At 40.5% G+C, this 21583-nt stretch overlaps 1 protein-coding gene across 2 annotated transcripts in view; it reads left to right on the top strand.

The window, feature by feature from the left end:
* EML1 (EMAP like 1) overlaps positions 1-21583 on the top strand; it is an 889011-nt gene that overhangs the window by 339777 nt on the left and 527651 nt on the right. The gene's annotated exons all lie outside the window — the stretch shown is intronic.

The raw sequence follows: 21583 nt of genomic DNA, 5'->3' as shown, positions 1-21583 counted from the left end.
CTTGGAGGAATTGAAATTATTTATGTACCGGCTTGGGTTTCTGCCGGCTGACGCATCACCTGGCAACGGGACGGATACCGGAAGGACCCGTATCTTCTCTGACATATATATTTATATAAAGAATGCTTGGGAATAGCATACGTTGTAAAAACATATGCATTGTAAAATAATGCAGGGTAAAAAATCCGTGCTTAAGACATGCAGTGAATTTTCGTGCATTGTTCAGTCGTACAACCGACACTTATACATGAGAAATTGGAGGGTGTCACAGAGATCATATGCAGTAATATTACTGAACTACTGCTGTGTTACAAATACAATATTAAAAACACACATCCCTGAATATAAGATGTAAACACCATTAGAATTTGGATGAGTGTGCCTGTGCACTGTCAGTGATCTGGCCAAAGAGGGCATAAAAGAGCTGAAATTGGATTATAAATTCAAAACTAGTCCGAACAGGGGGCCCCAAAATATGTTTGGGCCAGGGCCTCCAAAATCCTTAAGATGTCCCTAAATTTAAGACAAAAAATGCAAGCGTTTCATACAAAAGAGTTCTAGATCTATAAAAATGTCAACTGTTTGTACTAATAGGTGAATCCGAAGTGGCAACTTTTCAAAGGTAAATAAATATAGTGTGAGTAAATACGTGGTTGTTTGTTGCATACACAGTAGTTTTCTGTGTCCTTCTTAACATGCGATTTCAGAACAGGGACCGAGGAAGAGATCAATCTATCAAGAGAGGAGAGACTGGACATCTGACCTGCACAGTCCTTGCAGTGGATTGCTCCATCAACAACATCAGCAAAGATATATAAGCATTTACCTATACGTGTAACAAAGAAAATGCTGACCTCTTCACTCATTTGTAAATGTTACTGAAAGGACGAGGCTGATAAATCAAGCATAAAGGAGACACATGGGACCTCATTACTGATAGGTTGGTAGGAAAACAAGTGGTTTACAGCTTGTGGTGAACGCCATAGCTACAGCAGGAATACCCCCAGCATGTAAAATGTGCTGATGGGTCGCCAATGATGGTAGCGTTACCATCTGTGGTAAATGGATTACAACCAGTTGTAATTTCATTACTTCTGACAGTCCTCAGCACAGAAAAGGTTACTGCCTTGAACTGGTGGAATTTACTGACCAACAAAAGTTCAGTTCTGAACTGATCTTAAAATGCATAAAATCCACCAGCTTTTTCAGCCTGAAGCTTTAATTATTAGTGGCCACCAAACATTCAGGCAATGATGCAGGACTGGTGAATCCTATTTTTCCATGTTGTATCCTACTTTATTGAGTGAGATGCAGGCATCCTCGTGAATGACACTATTTCTTTCCTTCAAGGGTTACCTCTGTGATCTAGGAGCATCGGGCCCTTGGTATTATGTGCCAAATAATCGCCATGGAATGGAAGGGATGCCAAAGGGCCCAGCCAAGTCGTGTAATTGTTTCATCTTGAGTCGGCTAGTGTTTCAACTAGGCATTCAGGCGAAGTGGGTCTTGCGGCTTGGCCATACCCTTGGATCACTTAGCTGTCGGCCCCCTGTGCATGGAGTCCCAGATTCTACCATCTCTTATCCAACTTGTCCTCTATATTCTGCTGTTATTTCCTCCAAAGGACTGGCTTATCCTACAAAGCATACTTATAACAACATCTGAAACTGAAATATATTTTTGGCTGACAATATTTGAATTGCCTGGTGGTAAATGCAAACACTAGCTGTGTATATTTAGTTATTAAATGCATGTCACTGTATTTTGCTGTCTATGTTTCTACTGCCTTGACAAGTAACCTCAGTGGTATTTACCATACTATATTTCTATACCACTAGAGATGATTCATAATTGAAATATCTTTGCGCTGTAATGCCAGCGGTTGGTTCAGTTCGGCAGAATGGCAACTTACCACCAGGGTACTTTTATGTAATGATGGGATTCATGTTTAAGAATTTGTTGATACATTTACTAACATTAGCTACAAAGACTCGCACAAATGAAATAGATTGGGCAATTTCACTGGTTAGAATGGTTAGCACATTGGCTGCACAGTCAACTGACCCCTAGAAAAGGTGCATTCTAAAAATCTAGCATTTCTTTCTCCATCTCGTTCTCTCCTCTTTCCCAGACCTTCTTTTGCATGTCGCTTTACTTTGTGCTTTGATGTGACCTTTGGGAGAAATAAGGTGCTGTACCAAGCACCAACATAACCTACCTTACATATATTAATTATGGTCAATATGACCCTCTTGTGGAGGTGGATTGATGAGTACAAAAGCTGGCAACTGCAAGATGGCCTTTGTCCCTCTCTGTGTGTCTGAGCGATGAGGACTGGGATTAATGTGGAAGACCGTCTCTGTTCCTTAAGATATCTGCCTCAAGCTTCATCTGCCTTAAGCTTCATACGTATGCATCTTCTGATATTGATTGGGAGAGCTTCTGACTTGTTTCTTAAGCAGCTGGAAAACAATTTGCATTCATTAATATGGGCCCGGGAGACATATCACAGTGCGAATTAAACGACAATCTGAAAACTACCAGAAGGTGATGCTAACACCGCACCACAATTCCCAGAATGCTCTAGATCGGACGATAGGGGAATTAAACAAACAGGACACACCCACTTTGAGAAAGACCGACATGGTCGAAACGCATCAGTGGTTTCTGGCGCAAGTACCTGTGAATAAAGTTAGAAAAAAACTCCTGATCGTGCTGCGTACCTTTGCATTTTGTGTCTATAAAATGAGGAATTTGTGGTCTATCCCTAAACGTCGGCACTAGCAGTCAGAGCGCAGCGCTCTGTGACCACAGTTGTCTGAATATTGGATTAACAGCAGCAGCGCCCGATACCAAGAAAAACCTACCGCAGGACTGAGGAAGATACCAATCTTTGGCAGATTTATGTCAGGAGACTGGGACAGCCTGGATGGGCATGGAATCCTACACGCCCCCTTGTAAAGCTCTGCGGATGGAGAAAGTTGGGGCAGCCTTACTGGAGCAAAATGGTGGGCATGCCCTTGATTTCAGACTTTTGGCTATCGTTGTGACCCATGATTGACAATAGGCCCAGGAGACATAACACAGTGTGAATTAAACAACAATCTGAAAACTACCAGAAGGTGATGCTAACACCGCACCACAATTCCCAGATTGGCCCAGATCGGATGATAGGCTATTTAAACAAACAGAACACACCCACTTTGAGAACGCGTCAGTGGATCCTAGTGATGTGCATTGCAAGTACCTCTGAATAAAGTTAACTCGTGAGAGTGCGGCGTACCTTGCGTTTTGTGTGTGTCTCTCTCTCTCTCTATATATATATATATATATATATGTATATATATATATATATATATATATATATATATATATATATATATATATAGATATAGATATAGATATATTTATATATATATGTGTGTGTGTGTGTACATATATGTATATATAATTAAAATCACTGGCTTCTTTGATACACACTCATATAATCAAGTTATGAACAATGATATCTTGATGTAAGAATCTTTCCACTCATTCACAAAAACCCACAATGTTCAAGAAATTAGATAAACACTATCTAACAGCAAATGTTCACAAAATCGTTAGAAGGGGCATAACACAGGCTCCTGCAGCCGAGGGCCCCACAACCCTAAAATGTGCCCCATTCAGCCCAAGGCCAATGTATTTCTGTGAGTTATGGGTAACTCAGGGCCCCTCATCACATTCTGCAGGGAAGCCACATCATTGTGTTACGCCACTGGACAACAGGGCACAGTGTGTATACCAGCCAATGTCTGCCGCTACTACCATTATGGCCCTGTCCTGCAATCGCCACCTCTGGCCCGTGACAGCACCCATGGCTTGCTAGTGAGGCTGCTCACTGCTGCACTTTTGCTCAATTTGCTATGTGTTTTCAGTTTTTGAGGCAGCTTTCTGCATGGGCTGTACCTGTTTTGTGAGAAAGTGTGCAGTTGATAGAGATCAGGGTGTGTATAATATTCCCACTACCACAGATAGAGTAATCTCACAGTTACACGCACATACATTCATCATACGCTAGGGCCCATTTCACTAACATACGCTCAAATACTCTACCAGCAGCAATAAACCTGTGGAAAGAAAACTCCTAATCACCCTGCATCTATATCGAGGTCGATAAGACCTGATTATTGTGACTGTCCATATACATAATCTATACAACCTATACGGCAATAATCAAAAATAATACACAATAATTGACAAGAAATAATATCCAACACCATGTTCAAGTTATATTGCTTTTATCTAAAATTAGTCAAAGGAAATCAAGCAGCATAATTCATTTTTTCATAGTTACCTATTCTAGCTAAATGTCAGAACGGGTCAGGACAAGTCTCTCGGTAAAGTCTCTCAAGACGAAGTCCCTTCAGCATTAATCCTCAGCAACGCAGATTCGGTACGCGGCAAAGGCAAATGGCAAGTGGCAAGACCCTCTCTAGGCTAACAATTCTTATACTGAATCAAACATAAGAAAGATACATAGAAAAGTTGTAATGTCCGCTGGACCGCTGAGCAGAGCGAGAAGGAAAGGATGTAACATTGCTACATTCGAAAATCTCCGTTCAGGAAAAATCACAAAATAAAGACTACGGAACAGGAACCAAAAATCACAAATGTATCTTGTTAGTTCTACTTCTCCTCGGCAATGAGACCAATGCTCAGAGTCTTTTTCTAAGGCTCCTTTGTTTTCCCAAGGCTGCCAAGGACGTTCCATTTCACTCGAAGATTACCCAGGCTGCTGATGTCCTCACGGAAAATTTCACAAGGCAAGCAAGGACTGTGGTCAGCTGACTTCAGGACCATATTCAGCAGGGCTCTCTTTCATCACAGTTTTCTACTTTCAAATCGAGGCCAGGCTTACAAAATCGGCCATCTTTGACTAGGCCACCATAGGCCACAATAGACCATCTTAATTAAAAGAAACAAAAACAACGTTACCACAGCATAGTGATTAAACAGTGTTAACCCCACTAATACCCTTATGTGTATGCATCTATCTAGCACTTGCAACATAGAAAAGCATTAATTCGGAAAGCGTTTTGTGCTCAAAAATAAACAGCACATAGCAACGTTTAAACATAAAAACACGCACGTTATTGTTAAACAGCATATTTATGCGCACCCACGTGTAACTCTCTCTTATTAGGATAAACGGATTGATTAATATAAACACACTTGCACAGGACAAATAATTAATTGCTAGTAATTAATAAAATTAATATGACAAATAGACATGCCAGAGCTTCAAAAACCAACGAATTTTCAAACAGAAAACTCTGCTCCAGCAATCCCCCCTTTGGTGATTTTATCACCAAATAAACCCCAAAAAAAATTAGTGAAAATTTAGTCCCATTTTAGGAGAAATCGGAAATGTCTTTTTCCCCTTACACAACATTACACACCAGTCACTCTTTCATCATCCCTTTTTGTCTCTAAGTAAACACTCTCCCTCAATTCTTCTAATTCAATTTCTTGAGGTTCTCTTTTCAACCTCTTATTTTTCTTCTCTTTATTCAATTTCTTCCTCCCTCCCCTGTTTTTACAACACACACACACTAATCTTATTATCAATAAAGCAACAATTATACAAGTTAAAGGAAACAATATTCTACCTATAATAGTACTACCTATTTTTGCAATAAAATCCTTAACAGCTATCATTTTATTAGCTATTTTAGTCCATAAATTCTCAGCTTCAAGTGGTACTAATTCTTCATGCAAATCAGTAATATTTTTGATATAGACCTTCAGGTCTTTGCTTTCGTCTGGAATGTAAGTGCAATAATGTTGAACTTTCAGCATTCCACAGACTCCACCCTCCTTGGCCAATAGAATATCAAGGGCAAGTCGATTTTGCATAGACATGGCACGTACGGCACTTAATTCCGTATTGACCAAAAGAAACCCTCCAGCGGTATTTGTCGATAAGCGATCAACCACTGTGGACAGTTTCCGAATTCCATAAGCATTCAAAGAAATTCCCACTGCTGGAATCAAAACTCCAAAAATGTCACCCACTATTTCAGACCAAGTTTCTCTCTTAAAACGCATTAGTAAATTAATATGTTCTACATCTGTTATTTTATCTATATGAAAAATCTTTGGAAAAACCATGCCCACATAACACGTGCCATACCAATGGTCAGGCAACTTGTAATAAGCCTTGTTCCCACAAACATAGTATACTCCTGGAAAAATTGTATCTTCTCCACCTCTGAAACCCCAACCTGTTGCAATGAAGTATGTATCATGGCATTCACTAGTCCCAACAAAATATGTATCATATTGGGATTTCCTTCTTGTAATACAAAGTTTACCCTTCTGTGGTGCATCTAAAGCTAAAGTTGGACTAGCCCCATTCTTCAACTCTTTTCCCATCTCAATGTCCCAGATTGTCTCACTCACTTTATATTTTCCTGCTTTCTCCTGCATGTTCAATCTCCTTTCCTCTACCATATCCAGGAAAGCTTTCTCCTCTCCTTTCAGACTGCAAGTTAAATTATTCTTAAAAATGTAATCTAATGTTAATCCTTTTTCTTCAATAAAAATGTCACCAAAAGTGTTAGCTTCTTTAGCTGGATTCAGCTCTTTGTTCATTGGTAAATGCCCAAAAATACTATCTCTGTTAGACATCTTATAATCTACTTTCCCTAACAAATAAAAAACACTACTTAAAATACTACAAGAAATACCATATTTAGCTGGTAAATGATGATAAGTAACACCCTCTGAAACGGATGCAGGTAATTGCATACAGACATAGCAATCCCTTACTTCCATTATTTTCACATATTCATATAACAATTTTGAAAAAACATTACTAGAAAAGTTATTAATTGACCTATCTTTGTGTATGTAAGTATTACTAATTCTAATTGGAACTACTTTTTGCGAATTCTTCTCTATATTTGTTACATTCTCTGTATGCATTTCAAACTCTACTTTAAAAGTAACTAATAAAACTAAAACACCCCATAGAAGCATTAATAATCCAGTACAGCAGCAGCACATTCTACACCACCTTTTAAAGAAAGCACATCTATTTCGATTATCTTCTATGTTAGCCATTTTACTACTTTAGTTTAACCTCTACTACTCCACTACTGAAATTGGAACTCTTAAATTCTTCAGCAATTCTTCAGGTTTCAGTTTTTTCAAATGATCCTTTCGTTCACTTAATCCAAGTGAATCCTTCCTTTATTCAGTTTGGATACTTGTCATTCTTCACTTCAATTTCTTCAACATCAAATTGTATTAGATCTCCAACATCAAAATCCTCAGTACTCGACTCTCCTCCAATGTCAGTCAAGAGTACTTTCAGAATTTCACCAGTATCTTCCTCAACCACTTCTCTCAAGATCTCTTCCGGATTATCTCGAGTCACTGTTTCTTCTTTTCCTTCTTCAGACAGTGCCACATAAGACCATTCCGGTGATCTGTACTTTTGGTTGGGTCTTCTTACTCTTTTTATTTCTACTGGTTCTTTTGACTCCTTTGATTCTTCTCCTTCAGCTTTTGAACTTTGACTCGAAACTTCATTCACTTGTTCAGCTTTTGATGTACTTGCTCTTATTATTTTGTATCTCAGCCTCTTAACTCTGTTGTTAGGCCAACGATCTCCTTTTATCACCTTTTTCGACTTTATTTCTTTATTACTTCTTTCTCCAATCCAAGTTCTCTTTCTCAGAACTCGACCCTCTGTTTGTTCATTCTCATCATTCAATTCTGCTTCAAGTGCCTCTTGTTTCCGTTTTTTAGCAGCTTTCTTCTTTTCCACAGATTCTTTCACCACTGTTTGAGATTTCCCTACTTTTGTCCCTCCTCGAGTCTCCGACACGCAATCTTCTTGCTGTCTACTTGTCCCTTCACCTAGCTCATCAAGAATGTTCCCTACACCTCCTCGGGGGTCTTCCGCAAACTGTCCCTCTCTATCTTCTTCTAACCCTACTTCTTCAAGTATAATCTCAAGTGGCTCTTCAATCTCCTCCTCTTCTGATTCAGGAGTAGTCTCTGTGAAATTTCTCTTTTCTTTTCTTTTTCCTTCACTGCTTTTTGAAACTTCAGGCTCTCTTACAGAATCTGATCTCTTCTCTGATACTCGCAGTGGTTCATTCGAAGCTTTTCCTACTTCTTTCCCCACTGATTCTGTATCTTCATCATCACTGGAATCTGACTCTTCAAAATACTCTTTACCAGTCCCTTCTTTTGGGTTTGGAACTCTCAGAGTATGACTTGCGTGTACCCAGTGTCTCACTCCAGCACACTTTACTGCAGTCGTCGTAGTCAGAATAACTTGTCTTGGCCTTCCCCACCTTGGAACCAAGCAATTTCTTCTTCTGTGTACTTTAATCCTCACCCAGTCTCCTGGACTCAGATCATGGGCTTGCTTCTTCTCAAGTGTGGTAGCTTCTTCTCCAATCTGGTGAAACACAGAATGAACTGCGTCAGCCAGGCCTTTACAGTAATCCAAAATCATGTCATCAGTTATTGTCACCAACTTATTGACAGGCACGAATGCATGGCGCATTGCACGTCCCATTATTATTTCGTGCGGACTCAAGCCAGTAGTTCTATCTGGAGTAGATCTAATAGTCATCAGCACTAGAGGTAAAACATCTGGCCATTTCATGCCAGTGGCTAAGCACATTTTTCCAATCCTGTTCTTGATTGTGCCATTAATTTGCTCAACCACACCAGAAGCCTCTGGTCGGTATGCACAATGTAGCTTCTGCTGTATTTTCAATGCTTCACAAATCAAACTCATGAGTTCATTTTGAAAGTGTCCACCTCTATCAGACTCAACTGTTACTGGAAACCCATACCTAGGAATCAACTCTCTTAACAGTAACTTTGCCACTGTTATTCCATCATTTCTTCTAGTCGGGTAAGCTTCCACCCACCTTGAAAACAAACAGACTACCACTAGAACATACCTCAGTCTGTTTACTTGGGGCATTTCAATGAAATCAATCTGCATTCTTGTAAAAGGACCTCCTTCTCTGCCTATTGTTCCCAGACTCACCACTGTCTTTTTCCCAGTGTTAAATTGCTGACAAACCAAACACCTTTGACAGATGCTTTCTGCAATTGTCCTGAACTTTGCATTGTACCAGGTCTGTTTAAATGACCTAACCATCGCATCCCTTCCCAAATGTCCCTGGTCATGATACATTCTTGCCATTGACGACAAAATGGAGTTAGGCATTACTGGTCTACCATCTCTGTAAACCCAAACATGGTCTGTTTCTCTTGGAGCACATCCTGCCTTAATCCAATCTTTTTTCTCTTCTTCTCCTGCCTCATCTTGCAACTGTTTCACTTCATCCCAGGTTTCTAGGACATTAGTAAACATCACAGAGAGAAAAGACATTTCCCCCTCTCGGTCCCGATTAATGGACTGATTTGTCTTAGCACAGTATTGCGCAACATCATTGGCGTAACGGTTTCCAACCGTGATAAAATCTTCTCCCTGTCCATGGGCAGCACATTTTACGACTGCTAACTCTTTAGGCAGCTGTATCGCCTCAAGCAATTTACCAATCATTTCAGCATTCTTTATTGGAGTTCCACTCGATGTCAAGAAACCTCTTTGTAGCCAAAGCTGGCCAAAATCATGCACCACTCCAAATCCATACTGACTATCAGTCAACACAGTCGTCCTCAAATCTTTCCCAATTTCACAAGCTTTTGTCAATGCTATCAATTCAGCAACTTGTGCAGACTTCACTCCTTTCAATGGTGATGCTTCCATAACCTCTGACACTTTGCACACCGCATATGCTGCACATAACACACCATCATCATTTCTCAGGCATGAACCATCCACAAACAACACATGATCACTCTCATGCAAGGGAAGATCCCTTATGTCTGGTCTCGGTTTTGTACAGTACTCAAGCACATCCAAACAATCATGATCATCTTCCATTTTCACACCCACGTTTTCAATATCCGGCAAGAGTGTCGCTGGATTCACATTCACACATCTCTCAAGAGTCACACTTGATGCTCCCAGAATCATTTTTTCATATTTAGTCAACCGACTATGTGACATGTACTGGGTTCTGCTTCTTGTCAAAAGAATTGCCACATTGTGAGGTACGAATACCCTTACAGGATATCCCATTATGATTCCCTCACTTTGTTCTAGACTCCTGCATGTTGCAGCCACAGATTTCAGACAACCTGGTAAACCCACAGCTACAGGGTCAAGTGTCGATGAGAAGTACGCAATAGGCCTTCTCAGTAATCCATGTTTCTGAATCAACACTGAAAGTGCACATCCATTTCTCTCACTGCAGTACAGCTCAAACTCCTTTTCGTAATCAGGCATACCCAAAGCTGGAGCCTCACACATTTTACTTTTGAGCTCTTCAAATGCTGCCATTTGTTCCGCATCTAGATCCAATGGATCTGTCATCTCACTTTTTGTCAGTTTAATCAGTGGCTTTGCTATCAATGAAAAATTAATTATCCACTGACGACAATAACCCACCATACCCAGGAACATTCTCACTTCTCTCTGAGTTTTTGGGGCTTTCATTTCTCTGATTATTCTGATCCTGTCATCCGTCACTTTTCTCAGACCCTTTTCAATATTGTGTCCAAGATAATGCACCTCTTTCTTGCAAAATTGCAATTTGGCTGGAGATACCTTTAACCCTCCATCTGCCAGATGATTCAGTAAAGCTATGGTATCTACTTCACAAGCTTCACGTGTCTTTGATGCCACAAGTAGGTCATCAATGTATTGCACTAGTACTGAGCTCTCAGGCATGATCAAACTCTCCAACGATTTCTTCAATAACTGATTGAATATCGAAGGACTCTCCGTATACCCCTGTGGGATTCGACACCATGCTAAGATACGCTGGCCAAACCTAAATGCAAAAATCGGCTGGCTATCATGATGTAATGGAATTGAAAAGAATGCATGACACAAATCAATTACTGTATACCACTCAGCATCATGTGGAATTTGATACAGGATCACTGATGGATTTGGCACGATAGGACAACATGCCACCACAATTTGATTAACTTTTCTCAAATCCTGTACGATTCTAAATTTCCCATTAGGCTTTTTCAGTCCCATTATCGGTGAATTACATGGACTACTCAGTAGTTCTCTCAGGACTCCCTGCTGAATCATTTTCTCAATTATAGGAGTTATTCCTTCAATTATTTCTGGTGTCATTTTGTATTGAGGAATGTTAGGATATGTAATTCCCTCTTTTACTGCAATTTTCACTGGATCTACATTATTCATCAATCCCACATCCTCTCCAGTAAAATCCCAAACTGTCCTTTTCACTGTGTCTCTCAGCTCTCGAGGCAAATCCTCCGGATTAAACACAGCAAATGCACCAATTAACTCACTTTCTCTATTCTCTAGAGTCACTCGGTACAAAACATCCTCATCTGGTGTCTCAAAGGCTATTCCATCCGGTGTACAAAAAATTGTGCAGTTCATTTTGCACAACAAGTCCCTACCTAACAGGTTCACTGGACTCGTGTCACAGACAATGAATCTGTGCATGTCTGAAAATTTCCCTATCTGTACTCTTACTGGTTCAGTAAGACGTGTTCTGATTTGCGTATTGGCTACACCAACTACTTGGATTGCTTCATCCGAGAGAGGAAGATTTCTAACATCTGTTGACCTGACAGTTGATCTTGTCGCACCTGTGTCTACCAAAAAAGTAACACTCTCCTCATTTATTTTCCCATCCACAAATGGTCCTGCCTGGTCTATTTCTAGAGTTGCACCAAGTATGCACTCTTCTTCCTCTCCTCGGCACCGTCAATAATCACCCTCAGATTCACTCCCTTCACTCTTTAACAAGTACTGTTGTACCTTGTTTGAACGCCTTGGTTTGTTTACCTGTTCATCATTGTAGAATCCTGAATCCTGATTATACTTTTGTAACCCTTTATTCTGCGGCATGGGCGGTTTTGGCTCTTGACTCTGCTGTCTCACAACTTTCTGTTGTTGCTGCTGTTGATTATTTCCTTCATTCTGCACCTGTTGATTTAAGGATTTATTCTCATTACTCACTAATGGTGGATTAGGACACTCCGATCTCCAATGCCCCAATTGGCCACAGTTGTGACAAGGAAACTTTTTCTTCGCTTCCTCAAGACTTCCCTTTCCCTTCCCTGCATATCTAGGTCTATTCCCTGCATTATTTCCTGGATTATTCGCCTGTTCCACTAACTGTGCTTCCTGTCTTTCCGCAACTTTCACTTGTGCCCACATTGCTTTCTCTTTCAGCTTTCTTTGTTTCGCTTCAATTTCATCACTGAAGTATTTCGCATGTCTCAGAATCTCATCTACTTTCTTACTCTGCCAATCCACTGTATGCTCACGAATTCTCTCACCAATTTCAGGTCTAAGGCCATATACAAATCTGTATACAAAATGACTCAAATCTTTGTCACCCAGGTGTTCATCTCCACTGAATTGTTTAAATGCTAGTATCAGCCTCTCGTAAAAAGCATGAACTGATTCTTTCGCTTCCTGTTGTGTTCGATCTATCTTTACCCAGTCTGTCTCTTTTGCAGGAACTTTACTCTTCAGGTATACCATCACCTGATCATACTTTCTCATTACCTCTGGATCTGGTGCCCCTGTTCTTGGGTCTCTTGGATATTCCTCAGTAGGCCAACTCACAACTATTTTACACTCAGTCCACAAGTCTGCTGGAACAATTATATCAAACAGACTATTCAGGTCAACCCACAGCACTTTTGACAATTTCACAAACCTATCTACCTGCCTATACCACTCGACGGGCTTTTCTCTCAATCGAGGGAAATCATTCGTGAATGATAAAATATCCTGTCTGGTCCATGGAACATGTACATATCCTCCTCCAGGTATTTCTCTCATAGGATAATTATCCACTGATTTCTCTTTTTCTCTCACTGGAAATGCTGAATAAGTTGTTCTATCTTCAGCTTCATCTCTTTTCTTATACCACCTATCCTTCCACTTTTCTACATCACCCCATCTTCGCAATAATGCTACCATTTCCTTAATCTGTCGTGTTCTACCAGTAGCATTCAAATTTTCAATATCCTTCTCTGTAAAATCCATCCTGTAGGTTTTTTGTAAAGCTTTCACTTTATCAATGTCAACTCCCTGTTCATTCGCTATTGCTCTTAGCCTGTCATGTGTATTTCTTGCTCTCCAGGTAATGTTATTACACATGAACATTAGTTCACCATCATGATGACTCTTCAGAATTTCTGTTGGAACTGTTCCTGTAACAAGCTCTTCTAATTCTACACGTAACCTAGCCACGTCAATTACTTGTGAATCTTTATTCTTTTTCTGTAAAACTTTCATCCAATCATTCAAATCTTCAACTGTTATTTCAGCAGTTTTTCTCACTGGAACCACTCTCTTCTGCGGTTCTAAAATTGGCATCCCTGAACAACTAGCTTCACTAGCATCCAATATTTCACTACCTATGTCATGTCTTGATTGTCTCAGGTCACTTCTTTCTGCTCTTTTGCCTGAATCTCCTGAAGGATCAACTGAATTTGTCAAATTATTCCCAACATATGGAATCACCAGTCCATTCTCACCTGTCCTCTGTTTGTCAAACACAGGCATAACCGGACCTATAGTTACAGGCACTGTAACAGCTTCCAGATTCTTCGTTAACTCCCTAATCTTCTCAGTCAACTCTGTTGTAGTTCTGGCTAATTGTCTGGCATTCTCATCAAGGTAATGATCACTTCTTACCTCAGGTGTCTCATTTTCTGTCTCACTAACACAAACTGTATCTCTTATCGGAGAAACAACTGGTGTACTTTTGTCTGGTTCTGGTCTATATGGAGGTGGTCTCTTGTAAATCATGTCATTCAAGACCTCATCCTCATACTCATTAACTCCATATTTTCTCATTTCTGACTCAGGAACCCTTTCTGCTCCTCCTACAACTGTTCTCATCGGATATAATCCCTCTGACATACTAACATCTCGCCACCTTTTCATTCGATCATGATGAGTCTCACGATCATGTCTCCTCCCAAACATGTACCTGTAGTACCCTCCAGATCTCTGTTTTTCTCGCTCATGTACTTCCTCTTCCCATTCCACTAAAGCCTCGAACTGTGTAGGTCTCGGTTTCGGGTCTAGACATAACATCTTTTCCCGTAAATTTCTCAACACGGCCAGATTAAATGAACCATGTTCTGGAAATGCTAGAACACCATCTTCTTTAGTATACCTAACCCAATTCTCCAACCATATACAGGTATGAAACCCATGTCTTGCAGCCATGAAGGATGCAGGTGTTTTCGGTGGAGGTAACAACTCACCCTCTCTCGTTTTAACATCTTTATCCTTGTTAAACCACTTCTTAATTTTACCAAAAAATGTTTTCTTCTTTTTCTCTTCTTGGTAATACATTTTAGCGTTTACTAAAAACTCTCTACTCTTTCCGTATTATAAATATACAATACGAATTTTCAATCAATAGCAGCGCGACTCACACTAACGCACCAATCCTGGAGCGTCTACGTCACTAAATAGCTCTTCCAATCCTTGCGCGGCTCACACTAACGCACCAATCCTAGCGCAAGCACTATTCTGATCCACTATCCAATCAGAGCACGGTCTTTCTGACGTCAACAGTCGCTGCAGTCACTTGTCTCCTGTCTTCTGTCACTCGTCTACCCCTCCTTTACAAAATCTTTTCAGTAGACTTCGTGTCAAAATTTCTACAAAATCTATTAGTTACAACATAAAAACATCTCCATTGTCTACTTCGCTAACCTCAGAATAGTAAAAGAGAGTCTATTTCACAAGAAACCTCTCGTTGACACAGTAGCACTTCCCTCTACTCTGCCCTTCTAACATACATTCATTAACTGTTTCCTCTAGGACTTGTCCAAAGAGTCTTACAGTCAATTAAATATACAAACATTCACGCACATTCATACAAGAAAATATAGTTCATACATACAGAATCCTGCTTCCCGAGAACAGCGAACAATCTGCTCCACTACAGAATTATAACATACATCAACTATACAGCTCTCCACTGTTCAGTTTCTCAAACAAGCTCAGAGAATACCTATTACTTCTCCCGCGATAAGCTTTAACGGTAATCCTTACGGATCCCTGGGACTTAAGACCAGAGTTTCACAGATAACCTTCACTATCATACACACTCCTTATATACCAGAAATATCTAATAGTAACATACGACGATGTCACTGATTCCGAACCCAGACAATGTGACGCGCAACTTCAATTGTCACACGTTATTCCTTACAATTCCATCTTTCCCGAGAGCAGCATATACTTCCCTCTGCCCTACTACGGAACTGCTACCAGCTCCCAAGTTCCAGAAGCACTACATATAACTCAACATTACGACTCCAACATATAGTATTAGTACATATACCAACATCAATCAATAATCAATAATCAATAAGCTAATGTACAAGCAATCTTATCAGATCAAGACAATCATCAATAACCATCCTACTCTGCTACCAGGAAATTGATAGAGATCAGGGTGTGTATAATATTCCCACTACCACAGATAGAGTAATCTCACAGTTACACGCACATACATTCATCATACGCTAGGGCCCATTTCACTAACATACGCTCAAATACTCTACCAGCAGCAATAAACCTGTGGAAAGAAAACTCCTAATCACCCTGCATCTATATCGAGGTCGATAAGACCTGATTATTGTGACTGTCCATATACATAATCTATACAACCTATACGGCAATAATCAAAAATAATACACAATAATTAACAAGAAATAATATCCAACACCATGTTCAAGTTAAATTGCTTTTATCTAAAATTAGTCAAAGGAAATCAAGCAGCATAAATCATTTTTTCATAGTTACCTATTCTAGCTAAATGTCAGAACGGGTCAGGACAAGTCTCTCGGTAAAGTCTCTCAAGACGAAGTCCCTTCAGCATTAATCCTCAGCAATGCAGATTCGGTACGCGGCAAAGGCAAATGGCAAGTGGCAAGACCCTCTCTAGGCTAACAATTCTTATACTGAATCAAACAAAAGAAAGATACATAGTTGTAATGTCCGCTGGACCGCTGAGCAGAGCGAGAAGGAAAGGATGTAACATTGCTACATTCGAAAATCTCCGCTCAGGAAAAATCACAAAATAAAGACTACGGAACAGGAACCAAAAATCACAAATGTATCTTGTTAGTTCTACTTCTCCTCGGCAATGAGACCAATGCTCAGAGTCTTTTTCTAAGGCTCCTTTGTTTTCCCAAGGCTGCCAAGGACGTTCCATTTCACCCGAAGATTACCCAGGCTGCTGATGTCCTCACGGAAAATTTCACAAGGCAAGCAAGGACTGTGGTCAGCTGACTTCAGGACCATATTCAGCAGGGCTCTCTTTCATCACAGTTTTCTACTTTCAAATCGAGGCCAGGCTTACAAAATCGGCCATCTTTGACTAGGCCACCATAGGCCACAATAGACCATCTTAATTAAAAGAAACAAAAACAACGTTACCACAGCATAGTGATTAAACAGTGTTAACCCCACTAATACCCTTATGTGTATGCATCTATCTAGCACTTGCAACATAGAAAAGCATTAATTCGGAAAGCGTTTTGTGCTCAAAAATAAACAGCACATAGCAACGTTTAAACATAAAAACACGCACGTTATTGTTAAACAGCATATTTATGCGCACCCACGTGTAACTCTCTCTTATTAGGATAAACGGATTGATTAATATAAACACACTTGCACAGGACAAATAATTAATTGCTAGTAATTAATACAATTAATATGACAAATAGACATGCCAGAGCTTCAAAAACCAACGAATTTTCAAACAGAAAACTCTGCTCCAGCACAGTGCATCCGCCAGCTCTGCCACGTCTGTGCTTTGTGTGTGAGGGACTATTGCTTTGCTCATGCGGCTTCTGATTAGTGTGTGACAAGTTTGCTTTTCTGATGCCCGTGCAACAGTGGCATAGCAAAAGCCCCCACAGTGCATGAGGGAGGGGCCCGAGCTCCAGGGGGCCCCTTCAGCAAAAGTGGTAAGTGGTGGGCCACGAGGGGGGGGCCCTCTATGTACTTTGCAGGGGGGCCCTCAAGTTTTGTTGCGCAACTGCAGTGCAACACCAATTCCCTGTGTGCTAGGCAGTGCCGGACTAGGAAAACCAAGCCGCCCTGGCAATTTTGTAGGACAATTCATGGGGGTGGGGCGTTAGGGAGATTTTGGCGCTGGGAGCCGATATTGCTGCAGCGCTGCAAAACCGGCCCTCAGTTAACGAAATAAACAGCTCCTACTGCTGCAAAACTGGCCCCCACCCTTCCAGCCTCCCGGAAAAATGGCCGATGCCCACTACGGCCAGTCCGGCCCTGGTGCCAGGAGAGCTTGCACTGTTGATTCCATGTAGTATATGCCTGTGTGCAAGGGGATTTTTAACAGCTGATCTGCGCGTTGTCACTATTCACTAGGTGTGCAATTCTAAACTCCTGATTTATTGTTGATACATTTTCTGTGTGTGCAAAAGTAGCTTGCACTTCTCATGGACAAGTGGTATCTGTTCTCTCTGTCGCACTGAAACTGAAAACCCTAAAAGATTGGATGTGCCAATTTATATTATCCCTGAGTCGTATGTAATTAACATCTGTGACTTTTAATTCATGCGGTTATAAATATTTAGTGAAACGCTATTTCTCTCTATTTTCATGTTTCTTTAGAAAGAAGCTGCATTGGTGGCATGAGTGCCAGCCTCTATTCACCATCATGTCTACATAAATAATTAATCAGTTAAAATCTATCCAAAATAAATATATATTCGTTGCCATCGTCATTAGGGTAATTTTTTTTTTATGTCAGCACATTTAGCTCACCCAGCATCTTCAATTAGAGAAGTAGGGATGAAACACTTGCACACCCTCACTACAAAGTCGCTCATTATCAGGCACAAAATAGTAGACTGCATTTCCCCCACTGACTGATGTATGTCCAATCACCGAGTAGTTCTTAATTTGCGCCGGTGGTTGCAGATTGTGGGCACCGGCTTCCATTTTTGGTGACCAAGACCTATTATTCATCATTAAATTTTGGCCATGGGAAAGAGAGAGAACGGCAGAGAAAGAACGAAGAAGAGAAACAAGGAAAATAGTGACGGGGAAAGAAATAATGACATGGAAAAGAAACTTTCAGAGCGAGATAAAACAACAGGAAGTATAGGGTGGTGAAAAAAGAGACATTCGGTGGAATCAGAGCTAAGCAGCCGTTGCATTCGGCAAACCGCGCAGAGGGCTCATCAGAAATATTTTGTGCCCTAGCGCTTATATTTTTTTAAAGAAATTAAGCACTATGATCAGCCTTGAACAATTACTGCACATTCCAAAATTTAAATGTAAGTATGTTAAAGCTATGAGCTGCCTCCATGAATGCTTCCTAGGAAAGGTATATCAGTCTTCTCTGCTCATATGTGTCAAGAACTGAAAATGGGCAAAAGCTGTCACAAGTTTGATTAATGAGGCTACCTGTAAATTCCTTTGCCTGTGATAAATCTCTTTCTTGTGTTCCCATTTACAGTAGCACACATTGTCCTGAGTCACGTTCTAATGAGGAAGCTGGTCTAAAATTATTTTATTAGCATTCTTTCAATTTTACTATGAAACACAAGGCAGCAGATACAATGTGTGTGACTAGTCACCATGTGCTTTCCTGCAGTATATTCTTGCTGTACAGTGTTAGCAAAGATGAGTGCCCTCCATTTTTCAGAACATAATCTAACTCAAAAGAATTCCAAGGAAAATGTTTAGCAGGTGTTCGTGTAATGCTTGTCTTTCAAGAAACTGAATTCACTGATTTGAGAGGTTTAGGATGGACGTTGGTATTGATGTAAATGCTAGATTTCTATTTACACAAACGTGTGAATCAGATTAAAATAGTAGTAGTTTAAAAAAATTCAAACACATTCGGCTTCTTATTGGTACACTCGGTCTCTAAGTTATTCCTGTTTCTTTCCAAGTAGAGTGAAATTTCATCTTTTTAGGATTTTTTCCAGAGTTCTACAGTAAGACAAATGTGAGAAAATTGGGAGAAATTGTGCATTTGAAGCTTCAATTTTGACACAAATTGCCTAACAAATCAATTGGCCCTCAAAGGGCATTAATGAAATATTACAATTATTTTGTGGTGTGGTAAGCAAGTCTTGTCTCCTCCGGCGGTGTTGAGATGTTCCCTCCACAAGAAACCCTTGAGAAAATGGTGAAAAACAGTAGCCTTTTCAACACAATTTCCCTTAAAAGAATGCTAACTATCTAAATGCATTAAAGGCAGAAAAGAAAATCTATTTATGCAAAGTATTTATTGATTTCCTTTTTCCATCCAGCCCCTTCAAATTAGATCCTTAGTCATATTAATGGAAAATTCAAATAAAAACACATTTTTATAAATGAAGTCTCAGGATTATTTCTTGCACTCATATATAATGCAAACTCTTCTGCCCAATATATGTATGGTGAGACATTTCGTAAGATGTAAACGATGTTCCTTGGACATGTTCTAGGACACTGATTTCTTTTTCCTCTACTCAGTGCTCTCTCTTTCTCTCTCTCTCTCTCTCTCATCAGCGCTGTTTTCTGTTCTCCTGAGTGCCACCTCTCCTGCCCCCATTGCTGTCTTTATGTGGTGCAACTCGTCTTGCTTCAGTTTATTCCCGCCTTACCTTGACTCCAGGTCTTCTCAGACACTGTCTGCAGTCCTAGTCCTGAACTTGGTCATCAACTTTTCACCTACAGATCATTCATTTCAGATGTGTTCGCGTAATTAGTTAATTGCAGACAAAATAAAACCATAACACCCAGATTGCATTAGGCTATCACACAAAAGTCCACAACTTGAAACAGTCCCGATAAGGACCTGGGGTGAGGGGTGGTCTCCCTTAGTTCGTAGGCTCAGAGGCCTAGGTTTTCGTGGTTCAGGGTAACACAGTCCCACCAGAAACAGGCGCAGAGGAAGGTGCAACTGGAGACTCTTTCTCTAACTCCATCTTTTCACAGACTAAGGCGAAGTAACTGACCCCTTCCCAACCTGTGAAAAGGTCAGCAGCGGCTGGCACAAGTAAACGCGGTGAGGCGGTGTGGCAGGGCATGGCGGGGGGTGAAGTCGACAGACGACAGAATAGGTATTATTTATTTATTTTATTATACCTCTTCCTTCGTCTGTCCCTCCCACCCCGCCTCACTCCACTGTGTTTACCTGTGCTGACCGCCACTGGAAAAGGTGGAGTTTAAGACGAGCAGGAATCTTGCCTCTTTTTCGGACAAGGCTACATGACCCCACATCCAAAGCTCACAAAAATATTTGCCACTGGGGCATCAGGTGTGTTTGCCCAAAACGTACCTGTACCAGATTTCCACGTATGGGTGGTAGGCTGCTTTGCAACAGCACGAGAACAATGCTGGAGGGATCTGGCAGTCAGCAGTGACAACCTGTTCATCTTCAGTATATTACTCAGTGAGCTGCTGCTCTCTATACTGAAGATGAATTGTTTGTCACAGAGCCTGTACACCACAATGAAGCAGTGCTTAATATGATCCAGGGTTTGCGGTGCTCAGCACCGACACTTAATTGTCAGCACCTGCACTAGTGACAGTCCACCACATGGGGGCGCTGTCTGTTTAATTTTGGAAAGAGCACAACTGTGTTTATTAGGGTAATTCACATTGACAATGAATAATATCAGCTTCTTGCACCATTATTATAGCTTTGTGTGGCCTGAAAATGTCTCAATTGTCACACTTGTCGGAGTGCAATGGTTAGTAGTTATGTTGGTCCCGTCATTGGCGTATAACACAATGGGGTAACCCAGTGTCCCTCAGAGCCTGGGTGAGTATGAACAAGCTACAATGGCTCTGTCCCCGACAGAGCCATTGTAGCTTGTCCCGTCATTGGCAGTACTGGCAGGGGCAACGGGTGGTGCAGGTTGCAGTGGCCTTTCGAGAAGGGCCCTAGCAATTAATTATTTACAAATTAAGCACTACAATGAAGAGCCCCAAAGTCCACATGCCACCTATTTATATCTCTTTATTTCTGTAGTATGGTGGATAAAAACATCTGGGTAGGTCTGTTTTTCTACTAGAAGAAAAATATTTTGAGTACCTCCCTAAGATAATGTTGCTGATTTATAAAACGAGAACTTGTTGAGAACTTGCTCCCAAAATAATCATTCACAATCTAGATGTGCAATTTATGCATAAAGAAAAGGTGCATTATTCACAACAAAGGGCAAATTATATGTGCATGTGTGATATGTACAGAGGTACCTTCCTAAAATCCCAGTATTTATGGGTGTGTCCAGGGAGTGCCTAAATCATGCAATCCAAATGATGATCCACAATAACAAAGAATACATTGCAGAGCAGATTGGAAGGTGGGAAATACAAGATGTGTACAAGATGTGCTTCTGCTTTACACTAAAGCAAATCATGTGTTTTACTTATGCTCAATCAATCAATAAACTTTATTTGTCAATATGCCATTAAAGTGCAAAC

Source organism: Triturus cristatus, chromosome 9 (assembly GCF_964204655.1).
Source record: "Triturus cristatus chromosome 9, aTriCri1.1, whole genome shotgun sequence".
NCBI lineage: Eukaryota > Metazoa > Chordata > Amphibia > Caudata > Salamandridae > Triturus > Triturus cristatus.
The sequence above is the reverse complement of the archived record's forward strand: the minus strand, read 5'-3'. Positions and strand labels throughout refer to the sequence as shown.